Consider the following 18,240-nt stretch of genomic DNA (forward strand, 5'->3'; position numbering starts at 1 on the left):
AATGTCCTACCTTGAGCTGTTCTTCCATCAGTATCTTGGGCAAAGGATCCTTTCTTGGGAGAAATCGTCTTTTGGTGGAAAGCTGTCCTCTTGCCATGTGGAAATGTCAACTACGTTCGGGATGAACTGAAAAGCGTTCCCAACTTTTCACATCGTTGCAAAAATAAATGTCCCAAAATCGCACTAAACGGATATAAATTGCTATAAAACGCTTTAAATTAACTACTTTGTGATGTTTGTAACTCCTATAACGAGTGAAAAGATGACCGGAGAAATATAACAGGCTAAACTAACGCTTGGAACAGGAGAGGGTCGGTGTCTTCCACGCGCGTTACGCAGCAAGAAAAGACTTGCTAGCTAAAGGTTTTTTTCATTTGTAGGGCCTGTGAACGAGCAATCGAGCCCGTTGGAATCGTCATCACGTAAAGGCATCCAGGGGAAGACGTAAGAAGTGTCCGTATAGTCATAGCAACGACAGTGCCCGTTTAAATGACTTCAGAAAAGTGGCCAACGTTTCTCAAATCTGACTCCATGTCAGGGAAATTGCTGTAGAATGGGCTCTGTTCCACTTAGAGACAAAATTTCAACTCCTATAGAAACTATAGACTGTTTTCTATCCAATAATAATAATAATATGCATATTGTACGATCAAGGATTTTGTGGGAAGCCGTTTAAAAAATTAGCCACATTAGCATAAATAGTCTAAACAGCGCCCCCATCCCCAACAGGTTAAGGAGAAGTTCATCTAAAGTTCCATGTATAACACTTGTGACTTTTATCAATGTTTATTATGAGTATATCTGTAAATTGATGTGGCTCTCTACAAAATCCCCGGATGTTTTGGAGGCAAAACATTACTGAACATAACGCGCCAATGTAAACTAAGATTGTTGGATATAAATATGAACTTTATCGAACAAAACATACATGTATTGTGTAACACGAAGTCCTACGAGTGTCATCTGATGAAGATCATCAAAGGTTTGTGATTAATTTTATCTCTATTTCTGCTTTTTGTGGCTCCTCTCTTTGGCTGGAAAATGGCTGTGTTTTTCTGTGAATAGGTGCTGACCTAACATAATGAGATGGTGTGCTTTCGTCGTAAAGCCTTTTTGAAATCGGACACTGTGGTGGGATTAACAACAACTTTATCTTTAAAATGGTGTAAAATACTTGTATGTTTGAGGAATTTCAATTATGAGATTTCTGTTGTTTGAATTTGGCGCCCTGCACTTTCACTGGCTGTTGTCAAGTCAATCCCGTTAACGGGATCTGAGCCATAAGAGGTTTTAAGCACACCACCATAGTCCCTGTGCCCAAGAACACTAAGGCAACCTGCTTAAATGACTACCGACTCGTAACACTGACGTCTGTAGCCATGAAATGATTTGAAAGGCTGGTCATGGCTCTTATCAACACCATTATCCCAAAAACCATAGACCCACTCCAATTTGCATACCACACTAACAGATCCACAGATGATGAAATCTCTATTGCTTTCCACACTGCCCTTTCCCACCTGGACAAAAGGAACACCTAAGTGAGAATGCTATTCATTGACTACAGCTCAGCGTTCAACACCATAGTGCCCTCAAAGCTCATCAATAAGCTAAGGAACCTGGGACTAAACACCTCCTTCTGCACTTGGATCTTGGACTTCCTGACGGGCCACCCCCAGGTGGTAAGGGTAGGTAACAACACATCTACCATGCTGGTCCTCAACATAGGGGTCCCTCAGGGGTGCGTGCTAATTCCTCTCCTGTACTCCCTGTTCACTCATGACTGCACAGCCTGGCACGACTCCAACATCCTTGTTAAGTTTGCCGATGACACAACAGTGGTAGGCATGATCAGCAACAACGACAAGACAGCCTATAGGGAGGTCAAAGACCTGGCCGTGTGGTGCCAGGACAACAACCTCTCCCTCACCATGACCAAGACAAAGGAGATAATTGTGGACTTCAGGAAAAAGAGGACCAAGCAGGCCCCCATTCTCATTGATGGGGCTGTAGTGGAGCAGGTTGAGAGCTTCAGGTTCCTTGGTGTCCACATCACCAACAAACTAAGTGGTAACTATGGTCCAAGCACACCAACACAGTCGTGAAGAGGGCACGACAAAACCTATTTCCCCTCAGAAGACTGAAAAGATTTGGCATGGGACCTCAGATCCTCAGAAGGTTCTGCAGCTGCACCATCTAGAGCATCCTGACTGGTTGCATCACTGTCTGGTACGGCAACTTCTCGGCCTCCGACCGCAAGGCACTACAGAGATTAGTGCGTATGGCCCAGTACATCACTGGGGCCAAGATTCCTGCCATCCAGGACCTCAATACCAGGCAGTGTCAGAGGAGGGCCTTAAAATTGTCAAAGAGTCCAGCCACACTAGTCATAGACTGTTCTCTCAGCTACCACATGGCAAGTGGTACCGTAGCGCCAAGTCTAGGTCCAAGAGGCTTCTAAACAGCTTCTACCCCAAGCCACAAGACTCCTGAACATCTAATCAAATGGCTACACAGACTATTTGCATTGTCAGCCTCCCCCTCCCTTCTACTCTGCTGCTACTTCTGTTATCGTCTATGCAAAGTCACTTTAATAACTCTACCTACATATTACCTCAATTACCTCAACTAACCGGTGCCCCCACACATTGACTCTGTACCGGTACCCCCCTGTATATAGTTTTGCTATTGTTATTTTACTGCTGCTCTTTAATTACTTTTATTTCTTATTCTTATTTTTAAACAGCATTGTTGGTTAGGGCTCATAAGTAAGCATTTCATTAAGGTCTAAATCTGTTGTATTCGGCGGATGTGACTAATAATATTTGTTTTGATTTCGATTTTAAGTGAAATTACTTTCTAAATGTACCAATGTTAAGTGTCTCTGTCCCTCTCTTTCTCAAATCAAATCAAAGTTTATTTGTCACGTGTGCCGAATACAACAGGTGTTCACCTTACAGTGAAATGCTTACTCTCTCGCCTTCTCCATGTCTTTTGTAACAAGCAGCCATATTGTTGTCAGTCAGCTAGGGACCTGTTTTAACATATTAAGTGTGTATGTTTATCCTGTGTTACCATTTAGTTAGCTAGTAAATAAATAATTAAACCAATTTGTGTAGTACTGAATCATAAATAAGGCTGATTTTACAGATGCAAGGAGGTTACGACTGTTCAGTATGATGATATGATACAAGGTTATGATTAATAAGTTGACCGTTTATAGATGTGATAGATAAAGACCTTTAGAGTTTAATTTGGGAGATGGTAACTCTTTAAAGAACCGCACTCGTGGTGCCCCAGATCCTAATGAACTGACTGTTTTTTTCCTTGCATTTCAGAAAAACTAAACACATGTCAAACACCTGACAATCACCACCCACCAAGATGACCTAAGTGCCCTGGTGCCTTCTGTGCTGTACATTTTGTTCTGTGCGTGCTGTCTGGATTTTTAACACTCTCTCACTCCTCCTCTTCTCCTGATCCAATATCCCAGTCTTCTCTCCATTTGGCTTACAGTCCTGCTACGATAGAGCAAATGTAACTAATGTGCCCAGTGCTAATGTAACACTGAAAGCGTGGACATACATTGTATAGTGATGAATTAACACACTGCTTAGTGTAAAGCTTTATTTGCATATTTCCCAGAGTGCCTTGCCTTTTGAGTGAATTGAAGGCTTACCAGCCATGACTGAATCTGTTAGTGACAGAGAGATGATTGTTGCATCATCCATTTTCAATACCATGGATTTCACCAGCTGAGCATTAAGTAAATATGCTATCATTTAAATTTAACAAGCCCTTCTTTTGAAGGCTTAATCTAGAAAATAATGGGTTGTTTGAAGGAAAAACTGTTAGTTGCAAGCATTGGGTTACTTAGTTGTTGTTCTTTTAAAACAGCAAGGTTGGTTTATTGATACTGGGTTATCCAAAAGACTGGAAGCTTGACTTAGTAGGGGTGTGGTTTTCAGGAACTTATTTTTGTCCACCTGTGAGAGTAAATCAAATTTCTTTTCATCTGCCTGTTACAGTTGAGTTACAGTTGAGCTCTGACACTTTGGTAAATTTGATGAAACTTGCCGAAGTGTAAGAGTTCATTAATAACCTGTTAGGCGGGCTGTCCCGATATCGGTACACTTATGACAACATCCAGCTCTATTGCAGGGCGCGAAATTCAAAATCTATTTTTTTTTTATATTTAACTTTCACACATTAACAAGTCCAATACAGCATTTGAAAGATAAACATCTTGTCAATCCAGCCAACATGTCCGATTTTTTAAATGTTTTACAGAGAAAACACCACATATATTTATGTTAGCTCACCACCAAATAAAAAAGTGGACAGACATGTAGCAGCAACACAAGTATGATTCAAGTAGCATGCACAAGCCAACCTAACTAACCTAGAACCAACCTAAACAACCTAGAAAAAACTACCTCAGATGAGTCCTATAACATGTTACACAATAAATCTATGTTTTGTTCATAAAATGTGCATATTTTAGCTATAAATCAGTTTTACATTACTGCTCCCATCATAGCTACATCATAGCTACAGTCTGAAATCGCACGGGAGTAGCCAGAGAAAATACAGACACCAACGTCAACTACTAATTACACCTCATAAAACATTTCAGAAAAACATATGGTGGATAGCTAATGAAAGACAAAGATCGTGTGAATAGAGCCAATATTTCCGATTTTTGAAGTGTTTTACAGCGAAACACAATATATCGTTATATTAGCTTACAACATTAGCTAGCATACGGCAGCATTGATTCTAGTCAAACGCTAGCATAGCACAGTTCGACAGATATATGAAAAAGCATCCCAAATTGGGTCCTTATCTTTGTTGATATTCCATCAGAATGTTGTAAAGGGGTCCATTGTCCAGTACAGTCTTTAGTTGGGTTCCAGAACAAACTATTTCCCTCTTGGGTTAGCAAGCACAATGGCCGTGCGGCGCTAATCTCTCTTTCTTCAAAAAATTCTTCCAAAGCATCACGTCTAAAGTCCAGAATAAATTGCAATAATATAATTAAAGTATATTGAAAAAACATACTTTAGGATGATTTTGTGACATGTATCAAATAATATCGTAGCCAGAGGTCATATTCACCTTTAACGAGCGTATTCCAGGAGCCGAGTCAAGGTTCTACCTCGCGCCCAGAAAAAAAATTAAACTGCGCAGGTCTCACTACAAGATGTTGTGTTCAGCCCCTGGAAGAGATATTCAACTGCTTTTTTCTCTCACTTCCGCATTACACCCAGATGAAGGCGTATGACGTGTTTCTATGGTCCTAAGTGACATGACCTTTTATAGACAAGGTCTTAAAGAGAGACATCGCATTTGGAAATCTCAATTCTGGATAGGAAATGGGCTGTAAAAATAGTTCTGTTCAACTTAGAGAAATAATTCAAACGTTTTTAGAAACTATAGACTGTTTTCTATCCAATAGTAGTAAATATATGCATATTGTAAGATCAAAAATTTCTTAAGAGGCCGTTTGAAAATGTGCGCATATTTTCCAGTTTTTTCAATATTCACCCTGCAGCCAGAAGAGGTTTTAAAATCCAATGTAAATTACAATATGGTATTCCCAATGGGATAGTAACCACATTGTTGCAATGTGTAAATATATTTTTTTGCAATTTACCCAATTTGCGATGACCTTAAAAGACAATGTGACATTGCAGTGTAAAAACATAGCATGATCAACAGGGTTGACATTTACTCCCATAGGTGGCCGAAAATATATACATTGGGGTGAACAAGTATTTGATACACTGCCAATTGTGCAGGTTTTCCTGCTTACTGTAATTTTTATCACAGGTACACTTCAACTGTGAGAGACGGAATGAAAAACAAAAATCCAGAAAATCACATTGTATGATTTTTAAGTAATTCATTTGCATTTTATTGCATGACAAGTATTTGATACATCAGAAAAGCAGAACTTAATATTTGTTACAGAAACCTTTGTTTGCAATTACAGAGATCATACATTTCCTGTAGTTCTTGACCAGGTTTGCAGACACTGCAGCGGGGATTTTGGCCCACTCCTCCATACAGACCTTCTCCAGATCCTTCAGGTTTCGGGGCTGTCGCTGGGCAATACGGACTTTCAGCTCCCTCAAGAATTTCTATTGGGTTCAGGTCTGGAGACTGGCTAGGCCACTCCAGGACCTTGAGATGCTTCTTACGGAGCCACTCCTTAGTTGCCCTGGCTGTGTGTTTTGGGTCGTTGTCATGCTGGAAGACCCAGCCACGACCCATCTTCAATCTCTTACTGAGGGAAGGAGGTTGTTGGCCAAGATCTCGCGATACATGGCCCCATCCATCCCCCCCTCAATACGGTGCAGTCGTCCTGTCCCCTTTGCAGAAAAGCATCCCCAGAGAATGATGTTTCCACCTCCATGCTTCACGGTTGGGATGGTGTTCTTGGGGTTGTACTCCTCCTTTTTCCTGCGAACACGGTGAGTGGAGTTTAGACCAAAAAGCTCTATTTTTGTCTCATCAGACCACATGACCTTCTCCCATTCCTCCTCTGGATCATCCAGATGGTCATTGGCAAACTTCAGACGGGCCTGGACATGCGCTGGCTTGAGCAGGGGGACCTTGCGTGCGCTGCAGGATTTTAATCCATGACGGCGTAGTGTGTTACTAATGGTTTTCTTTGAGACTGTGGTCCCAGCTCTCTTCAGGTCAATGACCAGGTCCTGCCGTGTAGTTCTGGGCTGATCCCTCATGATCATTGATGCCCCACGAGGTGAGATCTTGCATGGAGCCCCAGACCGAGGGTGATTGACCGTCATCTTGAACTTCTTCCATTTTCTAATAATTGCGTCAACAGTTGTTGCCTTGTCACCAAGCTGCTTGCCTATTGTCCTGTAGCCCATCCCAGCCTTGTACAGGTCTACAATTTTATCCCTGATGTCCTTACACAGCTCTCTGGTCTTGGCCATTGTGGAGAGGTTGGAGTCTGTTTGATTGAGTGTGTGGACAGGTGTCTTTTATACAGGTAACAAGTTCAAACAGGTGCAGTTAATACAGGTAATGAGTGGAGAACAGGAGGGCTTCTTAAAGAAAAACGAACATGTCTGTGAGAGCCGGAATTCTTACTGGTTGGTAGGTGATCAAATACTTATGTCATGCAATAAAATGCAAATGAATTACTTAAAAATCGTACAATGTGATTTTCTGGATTTTTGTTTTAGATTCCGTCTCTCACAGTTGAAGTGTACCTATGATAAAAATGACAGACCTCTACATGCTTTGTAAGTAGGAAAACCTGCAAAATCGGCAGTGTATCAAATACTTGTTCTCCCCACTATATATATTAAAGCCATGCCCCTCAAAAGCCTCCTGAAAATAACATGGATTACATTTAAAAAAAGACTCATCTGCTTTGCTAACCCATCATGAAATTCAATATAAACCCAATTTATGTTAAAATTAAATTCACGCAACCTGCCACATTATGCTGGCTTGCAAAGTGATGTGTTTGTCCTATTGAAATCCAACCAGAGTGTGGATATGCAACCTTCAAAATAATTTGCACCCACAACCTGTATTCAGAATGAATGACAGGGTTATGAAGACAGAAATATGAGACTACCTAACGCCTATAAACTGGAAAAGAAACATTTTAGGAACGGGTGCAATAAGTCCAAATAACATATTAGATTAGTTTAGAAAATGTATGACATTTATATTTGAGAAGCATAAGATTAATTAATCAATCAATGTACATGCAAAAGCATAGATATTGAAAAAATAATTATTCAAATCAACCCCTATAGAGGATACTGGAAATATTATAATAATGGCCATGGATAAAGGGCTGTGCTGACAAAATAACTTTTGAGGTTAAACTCCCATGTACCAAATAAAGAATACAAGATAAATTGGTTTTCATCGCATTTTCAACTCTACTGATGGTTTTGTCCAACAAAAAAAGTGTTTTTGTTGGACATTTTGTATGTGACATGTACTTTCTTCACATAAAAAGGTTGGATTGAATCTGGTTATAGTTGATTTAACATTGGAGAATTTGCTGTGCACCAGGTTTCGGGTCAAATCCAGTAAACTTAAAAATGAAGAGTTGGGCTTTTAGGGTTAGATTATCAATATGTTAGCACTTTTAGAATTAATGAGAACAATTTTAAATGTAATTTCAGTCAAAAATAAAAAAGTGGATCATTTTATCAATTCAAATTGTATTTGTGACATGTGCTGAATACAACAGGTGTAGACCTTAAAGTGAAATAATTATTTACCAGCCCTTAACCAACAAGGCAGTTTTAAGAAAAATAAAATAAAATAAAAAGGAAGATAAGAATAAGAAATAATTGAAGAGCAGCAGTAAATAACAATAGCGGGGCTATATTCAGTTGAAGTCAGAAATTTAAATACACTTAGGTTGGAGTCATTAAAACTCGTTTTCAACCACTCCACAAATGTCTTGTTAATAACAAACTATAGTTTTGGCAAGTCGGATAGGACATCTACTTTGTGCATGATACAAGTCATTTTTCCAACAATTGTTTACAGACAGATTATTTCACTTATAATTGAATGTATACAATTCCAGTGGGTCAGAAAGGTACATACACTAAGTTGACTGTGCCTTTAAACAGCTTGAAAAATCCCAGAAAATTATGTCATGGCTTTATAAAATTCTGAAAGGCTAATTGACATCATTTGAGGCAATTGGAGGTGTACCTGTGGATGTATTTCAAGGCCTACCTTCAAACTCAGTGCCTCTTTGCTTGACATCATGTGAAAATCAAAAGAAATCAGCCAAGACCTGAATTGTGGACCTATCACTATTCTGGTTCATCCTTGGGAGCTATATTCAAACGCCTGAAGGTACCATGTTCATGTGTACAAACAATAGTATGCAAGTATAAACACCATGGGACCATGCAGCTGTCATACATTTTCCAAATGGACAATGACCCCAAGCATACAGCCAAAGTTGTGGCAAAATGACTTAAGGACAACAAAGTCAAGGTATTGGAGTGGCCATCACAAAGACATGGCCTTAATCCTATAGAATATTTGTGGACAGAACTGAAAAAGCATGTGCGAGCAAGGAGGACTACAAACATGACTCAGTTACACCAGCTCTGTCAGGAGAAATTGGTCAAAATTCATCCAACGTTTCGACAGGCCACTGACCTAAGACAGGGCATTTTTACTGGGATTAAATGTCAGGAATTGTGAAAAACTGAGTTTAAATGTATTTGGCTAAGGTGTATGTAAACTTCCAACTTCAACTGTACAGGGGATACCGGTACAGAGTCAATGTGCGGTGGCGGTAATTCAATGTGTGTTGAGGTAATTCCGGTAATATGTACATGTAGGTAGAGTTATTTAAGTGACTATGCATAGATGATAACACAGAGTAGCAGCAGCGTAGAAGAGGGGGGGGGGGGGACAACGCAAATAGCCTTGGTAGCCATTTGATTAGATGTTCATGAGTCTTATGGCTTGGGGATAGAAGCTGTTTAGAAGCCTCTTTGACCTAGACTTGGCGCTCAGGCACCGCTTGCCGTGCGGTAGCAGAGAGAGCGGTCTATGACTAGAGTGGCTGGAGTCTTTGACAATTTTTAGGGCCTTCCTCTGACACTGCCTGGTATTGTGGTCCTGGATGGCAGGAATCTTGGCCCCGGTGATGTACTGGGCCGTACGCGCTACCCTCTGTAGTGCCTTGTGGTCGGTGGACTAGAAGTTGCCATACCAGGCAGTGATGCAACCAGTCAGGAAGGCCTCGATCGGGAAGCTGTAAAACCGTTTGAGGATCTGAGGTCCCATGCCAAATCTGTTTTGTTTCCTGAGGGAATAGGTTTTGTCGTGCCCTCTTCACAAATGTCTTGGTGTGCTTGGACCATGTTAATCTGTTGGTCAGCTCTATGTTTACATGATTACCTGAGACTTGAAGACTCATATTATGCTAGACTAGACTTTAGCTCAGCTAGCTAACACAGTATTTCGTCTCCCTGATTCAACGCACAGTTGGTTACATTGCCTCTAATTGCTTCAGTTAGGATAAAGCCTCAAGGTCCTCCTCATGCATTTTTAAGAGCATAATATGGTTCTTGGAATGATACAGTTAAAAAAAAAACATTTTTAATTTCATCTTTATTTAACCATTTAGTTCAGTAGAGAACAAGTTCTCATTTACAACTGCGACCTGTCCAAGATAACGCAAAGCACTGCGACACAAACAATAACACAGAGTTACACATGGAATAAACAAACAATAGAACAATAGACAATAGACAATAGAACAATAGAAAAAAGTCTATATACAGTGTGTGCAACTGAGGTAAGATTGGGGAGGTAAGGCAACAAATAGGCCATAGTGGCGAAATAATTACAATTTAGAGATTAAACACTGGAGTGATAGATGTGCAGAAGATGAATGTGCAAGTAGAGATACTGGGGTGCAAAGGAGCAACAAAAAAAATAACAATATGGGGATGAGGTAGTTGGATGGGCTATTCACAGGTGGGCTATGTACAGGTGCAATTATCTGTAAGCTGCTCTGACAGCTGATGCTTAAAGTTAGTGAGGGAGATATGAGTCTCCAGCTTCAGTGATTTCTGCAGTTCATTCCAATCATTGGCAGCAGAGAAGTGGAAGGAAAGGCCGCCAAAGTAAGAATTGGCTTTGGGGGTGACCAGTGAAATATACCAGTCAGTTTTACGAGGGTATGTTTGGCAGCATGAGTGAAGGATTCTTTGTTGCGAAATAGGTAGCCAATTCTAGATTTAATTTTGGATTACAGATAGCTTAATGTAAGTCTGGAAGGAGAGTTTACAGTCTAACCAGACACCTAGGTATTTGTAGTTGTCCACATATTCTATGTCAGAACCGTCCAGAGTAGTGATGGCAGGTGCGGGCAGCGATCGGTTGAAGAGCATGCATTTACTTTTACTTGCATTTATGAGCAGTTGGAGGCCACGGAAGGAGAGTTGTATGGCATTGAAGCTCGTCTGGAGGTTAGTTAACACAGTGTCCAAAGAAGGGCCAGAAGTGTACAGAATGGTGTCGTCTGCGTAAAGGTGGATCAGAGAATCACCAGCAGCAAGAGCAACATCTTTGCTGTATACAGAGAAGAGAGTGGGCCGGAGATTTGAACACTGTGGCACCCCCATAGAGATTGAGAGACTTCCAGACAACAGGCCCTCCGATTTGACACACTGAACTCTGTCTGAGAAGTAGTTGGAGAACCAGGCGAGGCAGTCATTTGAGAAACCAAGGCTGTTGAGTCGAAAGGTCGATGAATACGGCTGCACAGTACTGTCTTTTATCAATGGCGGTTATGATGTCGTTTAAGACCTTGAGCGTGGCTGAGGTGCACTCATGACCACCTCGGAAACTAGATTGCATAGCGGAGAAGGTACGGTGGGATTCGAAATGGTCGGTGATCTGTTTGTTAAAGGGATCAAATACCTTTAGCGGGATCGATTTGACAACATCCGGGGAAATTTCCTAATACAACTTTAGGTATATTTGAACGTAAATAATTGATAAAATTTAAGATGGGATAAACTGTGTTCAATACCGGATGAAAACAAAGTGGAGTGTGCTTTCAGGTCACGCGCCTCTAACAAACAGTACAATTCACTTGACCCTCGTTCTGAACTGCCTTACTTCTTCATTTCTCAAAGGAAAAACATCAACCAATTTCTAAAGACTGTTGACATCCAGTGGAAGTGATAGGAACTGCAAGCAAGTGCTTTAGAATTCCAGATCCCCATAGAAAACCCATTGAAAAGAGAGTGACCTCAAAAAAAAATCCTGGATGGTTTGTCCTCGGGGTTTCAAATGCCAAATAAGTTCTGTTATACTCACAGACATCATTCAAACAGTTTTAGAACCTTCAGAGTGTTTTACTATCCAAATATACTAAGAATATGCATTTCCTAGCTTCTGGGCCTGAGTAGCAGGCAGTTTACTTTGGACGTGTGATCCGGACGTGAAAATACCGCCCCCTAGCCTAGAGAGGTTTTATCTTGGCTTTCGAAGACCTTAGAAGGCAGGGTAGGATAGATATAGGTCTGTAACATTTTGGGTTTATAGTGTCTCCCCCTTTGAAGAGGGGGTCGACCGCGGCAGCTTTCCAATCTTTGAGGATCTCAGACGATATGAAAGAGAGGCTAGTAATAGAGGCTAGTAATAGAGGTTGTAATGTTTGCGGCGGATAATTTTATAAAGAGAGGGTCCAGATTGTCTGGCCCAGCTGATTTGTAGGAGTCCAGATTTTGCAGCTCTTTCAGAACATCTGCTATCTGGATTTGGGTGGAGGAGAAATGGGGAGGCTTGGGCAAGGTGCTGTGGGGGGTGCAGAGCTGTTGACAGGGGTAGGGGTAGCCGGGTGGAAAGCATGGCCAGCTGTAGAAAAATGCTTATTCAAATTCTCAATTATGGTGGATTCATCGGTGGTGACAGTGTTTCCTAGCCTCAGTGCAATGGGCAGCTTGGAGGAGCTGCTCTGGTTCCAGAACTTTTTGGAGTTTGTGCTACAGGATGCAAATTTCTGTATGAAAAAGCTAGCCTTTGCGTTCTTAATTAACTGCCAGTGTATATTGGTTCCTAACTTCCCAGAAAGGTTAGCGGGGGATATTCGGTGCTATTGCATTTCGCCACAGGATGTTTTTGTGCTGGTCAAGGGCAGTCAGGTCTGGAGTGAGCCAAGGGCTATATCTGTTCCTGGTTCTACATTTTTTTGAATGGGGCATGTTTATATAATAAGATGGTGAGGAAAGCACTTTTAAAGAATAACCAGGCATCCTCTACTGACGGGATGAGGTCAATTTCCTTCCAGGATACCCGGGCCAGGTCGATTAGAAAGGCCTGCTCGCTGAAGTGTTTTAGGGAGAGTTTGACAGTGATGAGTGGTGGTCGTTTGTCCGCAGACCCATTATGGATGCAGGCAATGAGGCAGTGATTGCTGAGATCCTGGTTGAAGACAGCAGAGGTGTATTTAGAGGGTAGGTTGATCAGGATGATATCTATGATGGTGGCTAGGTTTACGGATTTGGGGTTGTACCTGGTAGGTTCATTGATAATTTTTGTGAGATTGAGGGCATCTAACTGAGATTGTAGGACGGTTGGGGTGTTAAGCATGTCCCAGTTTAGTCACCTAACAGTACGAGTTCTGAAGATAGATGGGGGCAATCAATTCACATATGGTATCCAGGGCACAGCTGGGGGCTAAAGGTGGTCTATAACAAGTGGCAACGGTGAGAGACTTGTTTCTGGAAATGTGGATTTTTAAAAGTGGAAGCTTGAATTGTTTGGGCAGAGACCTGGATAGTATGACAGAACTCTGCAGGCTATCTCTGCAGTAGATTGCATCTCCGCCCCCTTTGGCAGTTCTATCTTTTCGGAAAATGTTATAGTTAGGGATGTACATTTCAGGATTTTTGGTGGCCTTCCAAAGCCAGGATTCAGACACGGCTAGGACATCCGGGTTGGCAGATGTGCTAAAGCAGTGAATAAAAGAAACTTAGGGAGGAGGCTTCTAATGTTAACATGCATAAAACCAAGGCTTTTACGGTGACAGAATGAGAGCGCCTGGGGAATGTAAAAAAATGAGAGCACCTGGGGAATGGGAGTGGAGCTAGGTGCTGCAGGGCCTGTATTAACCTCTACATCACCAGAGAAACAGAGGAGGAGTTGGATAAGGGTATGGCTAAAGGCTATACGAACTGGTCGTCTAGTGCGTTCGGAACAGAGAGTAAAAGATGCAGGTTTCTTAGATCGGAAGAATAGATTCAAGGCAAAATGTACAAACAAGGGTATGGTAGGATGTGAATACATTGGAGGTAAACCTTGGCAATTAGTGATGATGAGAGAGGTTTTGTCTCTAGAGACATCATTTAAACCAGGTGAGGTCACCGCATGTGTGGGAGGTGGAACAAAAGGGCTAGCTGAGGCATAGTGAGCAGGGCTGGAGGCTCTACAGTGAAATAAGACAATCACTAACCAAAACAGCAATGGACAAGGCATATTGACATGAGGGAGGGGCATGCGTAGCCGAGTGATTGTAGGGTCCAATGAGTAGCTAGGCGAGATGGAGACACGGTGATTTAGATATCTAGCGGGCCGGGACAAGCAGGCTAGCAGAAGGCCTTAGGGGACGTCGCGATGGAAGAGTCTGTTGAAGCCCCCTCGGACTGTTACATCAGCAGACCAGTTATGATAGATCGGCAGGGCTCGCGTAGGCAGTAAAAGGGTCCAGGCCAATTGACAAAATAGGTATTGAGGCCCAGGAAATTGGCTGATGGACCTACCTCTTCAGCTAGCCAGGAGATGGGCCTAGCACGAGGCTAGCTCCGGGCTAACTGGTGCTTGTTTCGGGACAGAGACGTTAGCTATTTTTATTTATTTTATTTTACCTTTATTTAACTAGGCAAGTCAGTTAAGAACAAATTCTTATTTTCAATGACGGCCTAGGAACAGTGGGTTAACTGCCTGTTCAGGGGCAGAACGACAGATTTGTACCTTGTCAGCTCGGGGATTTGAACTTGCAACCTTTCGGTTACTAGTCCAACGCTCTAACCACTAGGCTACCCTGCCCTGCCGCTAGGAGTAGCCACTCGGATAGCAGCTAGCCAGCTGCGGTTATCCAGGTGAAAAGGTTCAGAGCTTGCGGTAGGAATCCGGAGATGTGGTAGAGAAAAAGCAGTCCGATATGCTCTGGGTTGAATCGCGCTGTGCAGACTGGCAGGAGTCGTCCGGGCTGAGGTTAGCTGATGACCGCTAGCAGTGGCTAACTGACTACTAGCTAGTCAGCTGGCTAGCTTCTGTTGGTGGTTCCGGATCTAAAGTATAGAAAATAGCAGATCCGTACCACATTAGGGTGAGGCGGGTTGCATGAGAGTATGTTAAAATTGAGGTAAAATTATAAAAAATATATACGTCATATTTACGAAGAAAAGATATACAGTGGGGCAAAAAGGTATTTAGTCAGCCACCAATTGTGCAAGTTCTCCCACTTAAAAAGATGAGAGACGCCTGTCATTTTCATCATAGGTACACTTCAACTATGACAGACAAAATGAGAAAAAAAAATCCAGAAAATCACATTGTAGGATTTTTTATGAATTTATTTCAAAATTATGGTGGAAAATAAGTATTTGGTCACCTACAAACAAGCAAGATTTCTGGCTCTCACAGACCTGTAACTTCTTCTTTAAGAGGCTCCTCTGTCCTCCAATCGTTACCTGTATTAATGGCACCTGTTTGAACTTGTTATCAGTATAAAAGACACCTGTCCACAACCGCAAACAGTCACACTCCAAACTCCACTATGGCCAAGACCAAAGAGCTGTCAAAGGACACCAGAAACAAAATTGTAGATCTGCACCAGGCTGCGAAGACTGAATCTGCAATAGGTAAGCAGCTTGTTTTGAAGAAATCAACTGTGGGAGCAATTATTAGGAAATGGAAGACATACAAGACCACTGATAATCTCTCTCGATCTGGGGCTCTACGCAAGATCTCACCCCGTGGGGTCAACATGATCACAAGAACGGTGAGCAAAAATCCCAGAACCACACGGGGGGACCTAGTGAATGACCTGCAGAGACCTGGGACCAAAGTAACAAAGCCTACCATCAGTAACACACTACGCCGCCAGGGACTCAAATCCTGCAGTGCCAGACGGGTCCCCCTGCTTAGGCCAGTACATGTCCAGGCTCGTCTAAAGTTTGCTAGAGAGCATTTGGATGATCCAGAAGAAGATTGGGAGAATGTCATATGGTCAGATGAAACCAAAATATAACTTTTTGGTAAAAACTCAACTCGTCGTGTTTGGAGGACAAAGAATGCTGAGTTGTATCCAAAGAACACCATACCTACTGTGAAGCATGGGGGTGGAAACATCACGCTTTGGGGCTGTTTTTCTGCAAAGGGACCAGGACGACTGATCCGTGTAAAGGAAAGAATGAATGGGGCCATGTATTGTGAGATTTTGAGTGAAAACCTCCTTCCATCAGCAAGGGCATTGAAGATGAAACGTGGCTGGGTCTTTCAGCATGACAATGATCCCAAACACACCGCCCGGGCAACGAAGGAGTGGCTTCGTAAGAAGCATTTCAAGGTCCTGGAGTGGCCGAGCCAGTCTCCAGATCTCAACCCCATAGAGAATCTTTGGAGGGAGTTGAAAGTCCGTGTTGCCCAGCAACAGCCCCAAAACATCACTGCTCTAGAGGAGATCTGCATGGAGAATGGGCCAAAATACCAGCAACAGTGTGTGAAAACCTTGTGAAGACTTACAGAAAACGTTTGACCTCTTTCATTGCCAACAAAGGGTATATAACAAAGTATTGAGATAAACTTTTTTTATTGACCAAATACTTATTTTCCACCATAATTTGAAAATAAATAAATTAAAAATCCTACAATGTGATTTTCTGCATATTTTTTTTCTCATTTTGTCTGTCATAGTTGAAGTGTACCTATGATGAAAATTACAGGCCTCTCTCATCTTTTTAAGTGTGAGAACTTGCACAATTGGTGGCTGACTAAATACTTTTTTGCCCCACTGTATATATACTCATTGGACACGACAAGACAAAGTCAAAGACGTCTGACTGCTACTCCATCTTGGATCAAAAAAAGGTTGTCGTGTAAAACTAAAGGCTTCAAAGAAAAGTTGACTAAAGACCTCAAAGAAATGTCAGACTTCATTGAACCAAAATTGTGTTCACCTCCTCCCAAAAAGATGTCAATTTCTCTCTGAGTGTGACTTCTGCTTCGATGGTGTCCCAAATGGGGCACTCGCTGGCAATTTCACCATGGGTCCCCTACTTGAAAACAAAATTATGCCATTTCGAGGCAAAGATAACTAGTCAAGTAGTAGCTACTTTCCTGTTTTCTTTTTCCCTGTTTTCTGACATGCTCAATTAGAAAAGCTTTAAAGTAGTTGAATGTGGCTGTGGTCATGCATGTTTCAGTTCAAAACAAGGTTTCGTGCCAAATGGCACCTTTCTCCCTATTTAGTGCACTACCCATACGGCTCTGGTCAAAAGTAATGCACTATATAGGGAATGGGGTGGCATTTGGGACATACTCCCAGTTATCATCATGCTTTGCATAATGGGAAATACATGTGCAGAGAGAGCACTTTCATAGACCTTAGAGGACTGAGGAAGCCAACAAGTGTCCACTGAATGTGTAATCGCCTATCAAAACCAAGTGTTTTCCCTAATTAATTGGTGGTGGGGTATTAGGCGGAGCACGTTATTGACTAAGTTGCACAAAGCAGTATCATGAATATGGGAGCTACATGTTAAATTATGTAGCTAGAAAGTAATTAGAAGAAAGTACAGTATGAGTAATGTCTCAAAACAACCAGCAATTTTTAAATGGCTAGTGCGTGTGTGTGTGTATGTGCGTGCGTGTGGGTGTGTGGCTAGGGGAAATTACTCGGGAGAAAAACTGGATGGTTGCATGAACAAATGTGCTATACATCGGTGAGATAAACAAACAAATGATCAATGGCTCACAAGTGTGACTATCGCCACATTTGAGGTAGTGTGTGTGTGTGTGTGTGTGTGTGTGTGTGTGTGTGTGTGTGTGTGTGTGAGAGAGAGAGAGAGGCTGCCATGGGAACACATGCAGCAGAGAAATCCAATTAACCAAGATGATAAACTGACATTCAAACACCGCTCTGCCAGACTGTCTCCTTGTTAGGATGCTGTGGACTACAGCATGATCTGTTCATGTGTAAGGTGCCTAGTTTGTGCATGTTTTGATTTTCACTCTTTCAGAATTAGATTCTCTAATGAATAGTTAGACTGTACATCTTACCTGAAAAAAGAATCCATGCCATTTTCTGACATTCTTTTGTTAACATTTTGTCATGCGTTCTCCCCATTCTGACTGTAGACACCCAGGCTACATCAATGTCAATTTCCAGTTCTATGCCCTTTACCTCTGTTCTCATATATCTATAAATAGACTATGGCCCAATGTAACCCTACACCTTAGGGAGATATACATGTAAAAGGATTTGGCAGGTGTAATCAGTATGGTAATACATCTACCTTGCCCTTAAATCTGCTAATGGGAAGTTTTTCCATATTACTTTTACCAATAAAATCCATTGAGATCTCCACAAGTGCATGGGGTTTAGGGTTTAGGGGTCTACTTGTGATTGAGCCTAGGTCTATCTCTCTATAATTCATTTGAGTGCTCCAGTCCCTCCGCCAGCACCGG

Source organism: Salvelinus fontinalis, chromosome 19, assembly GCF_029448725.1.
Source record: "Salvelinus fontinalis isolate EN_2023a chromosome 19, ASM2944872v1, whole genome shotgun sequence".
Lineage (NCBI taxonomy): Eukaryota > Metazoa > Chordata > Actinopteri > Salmoniformes > Salmonidae > Salvelinus > Salvelinus fontinalis.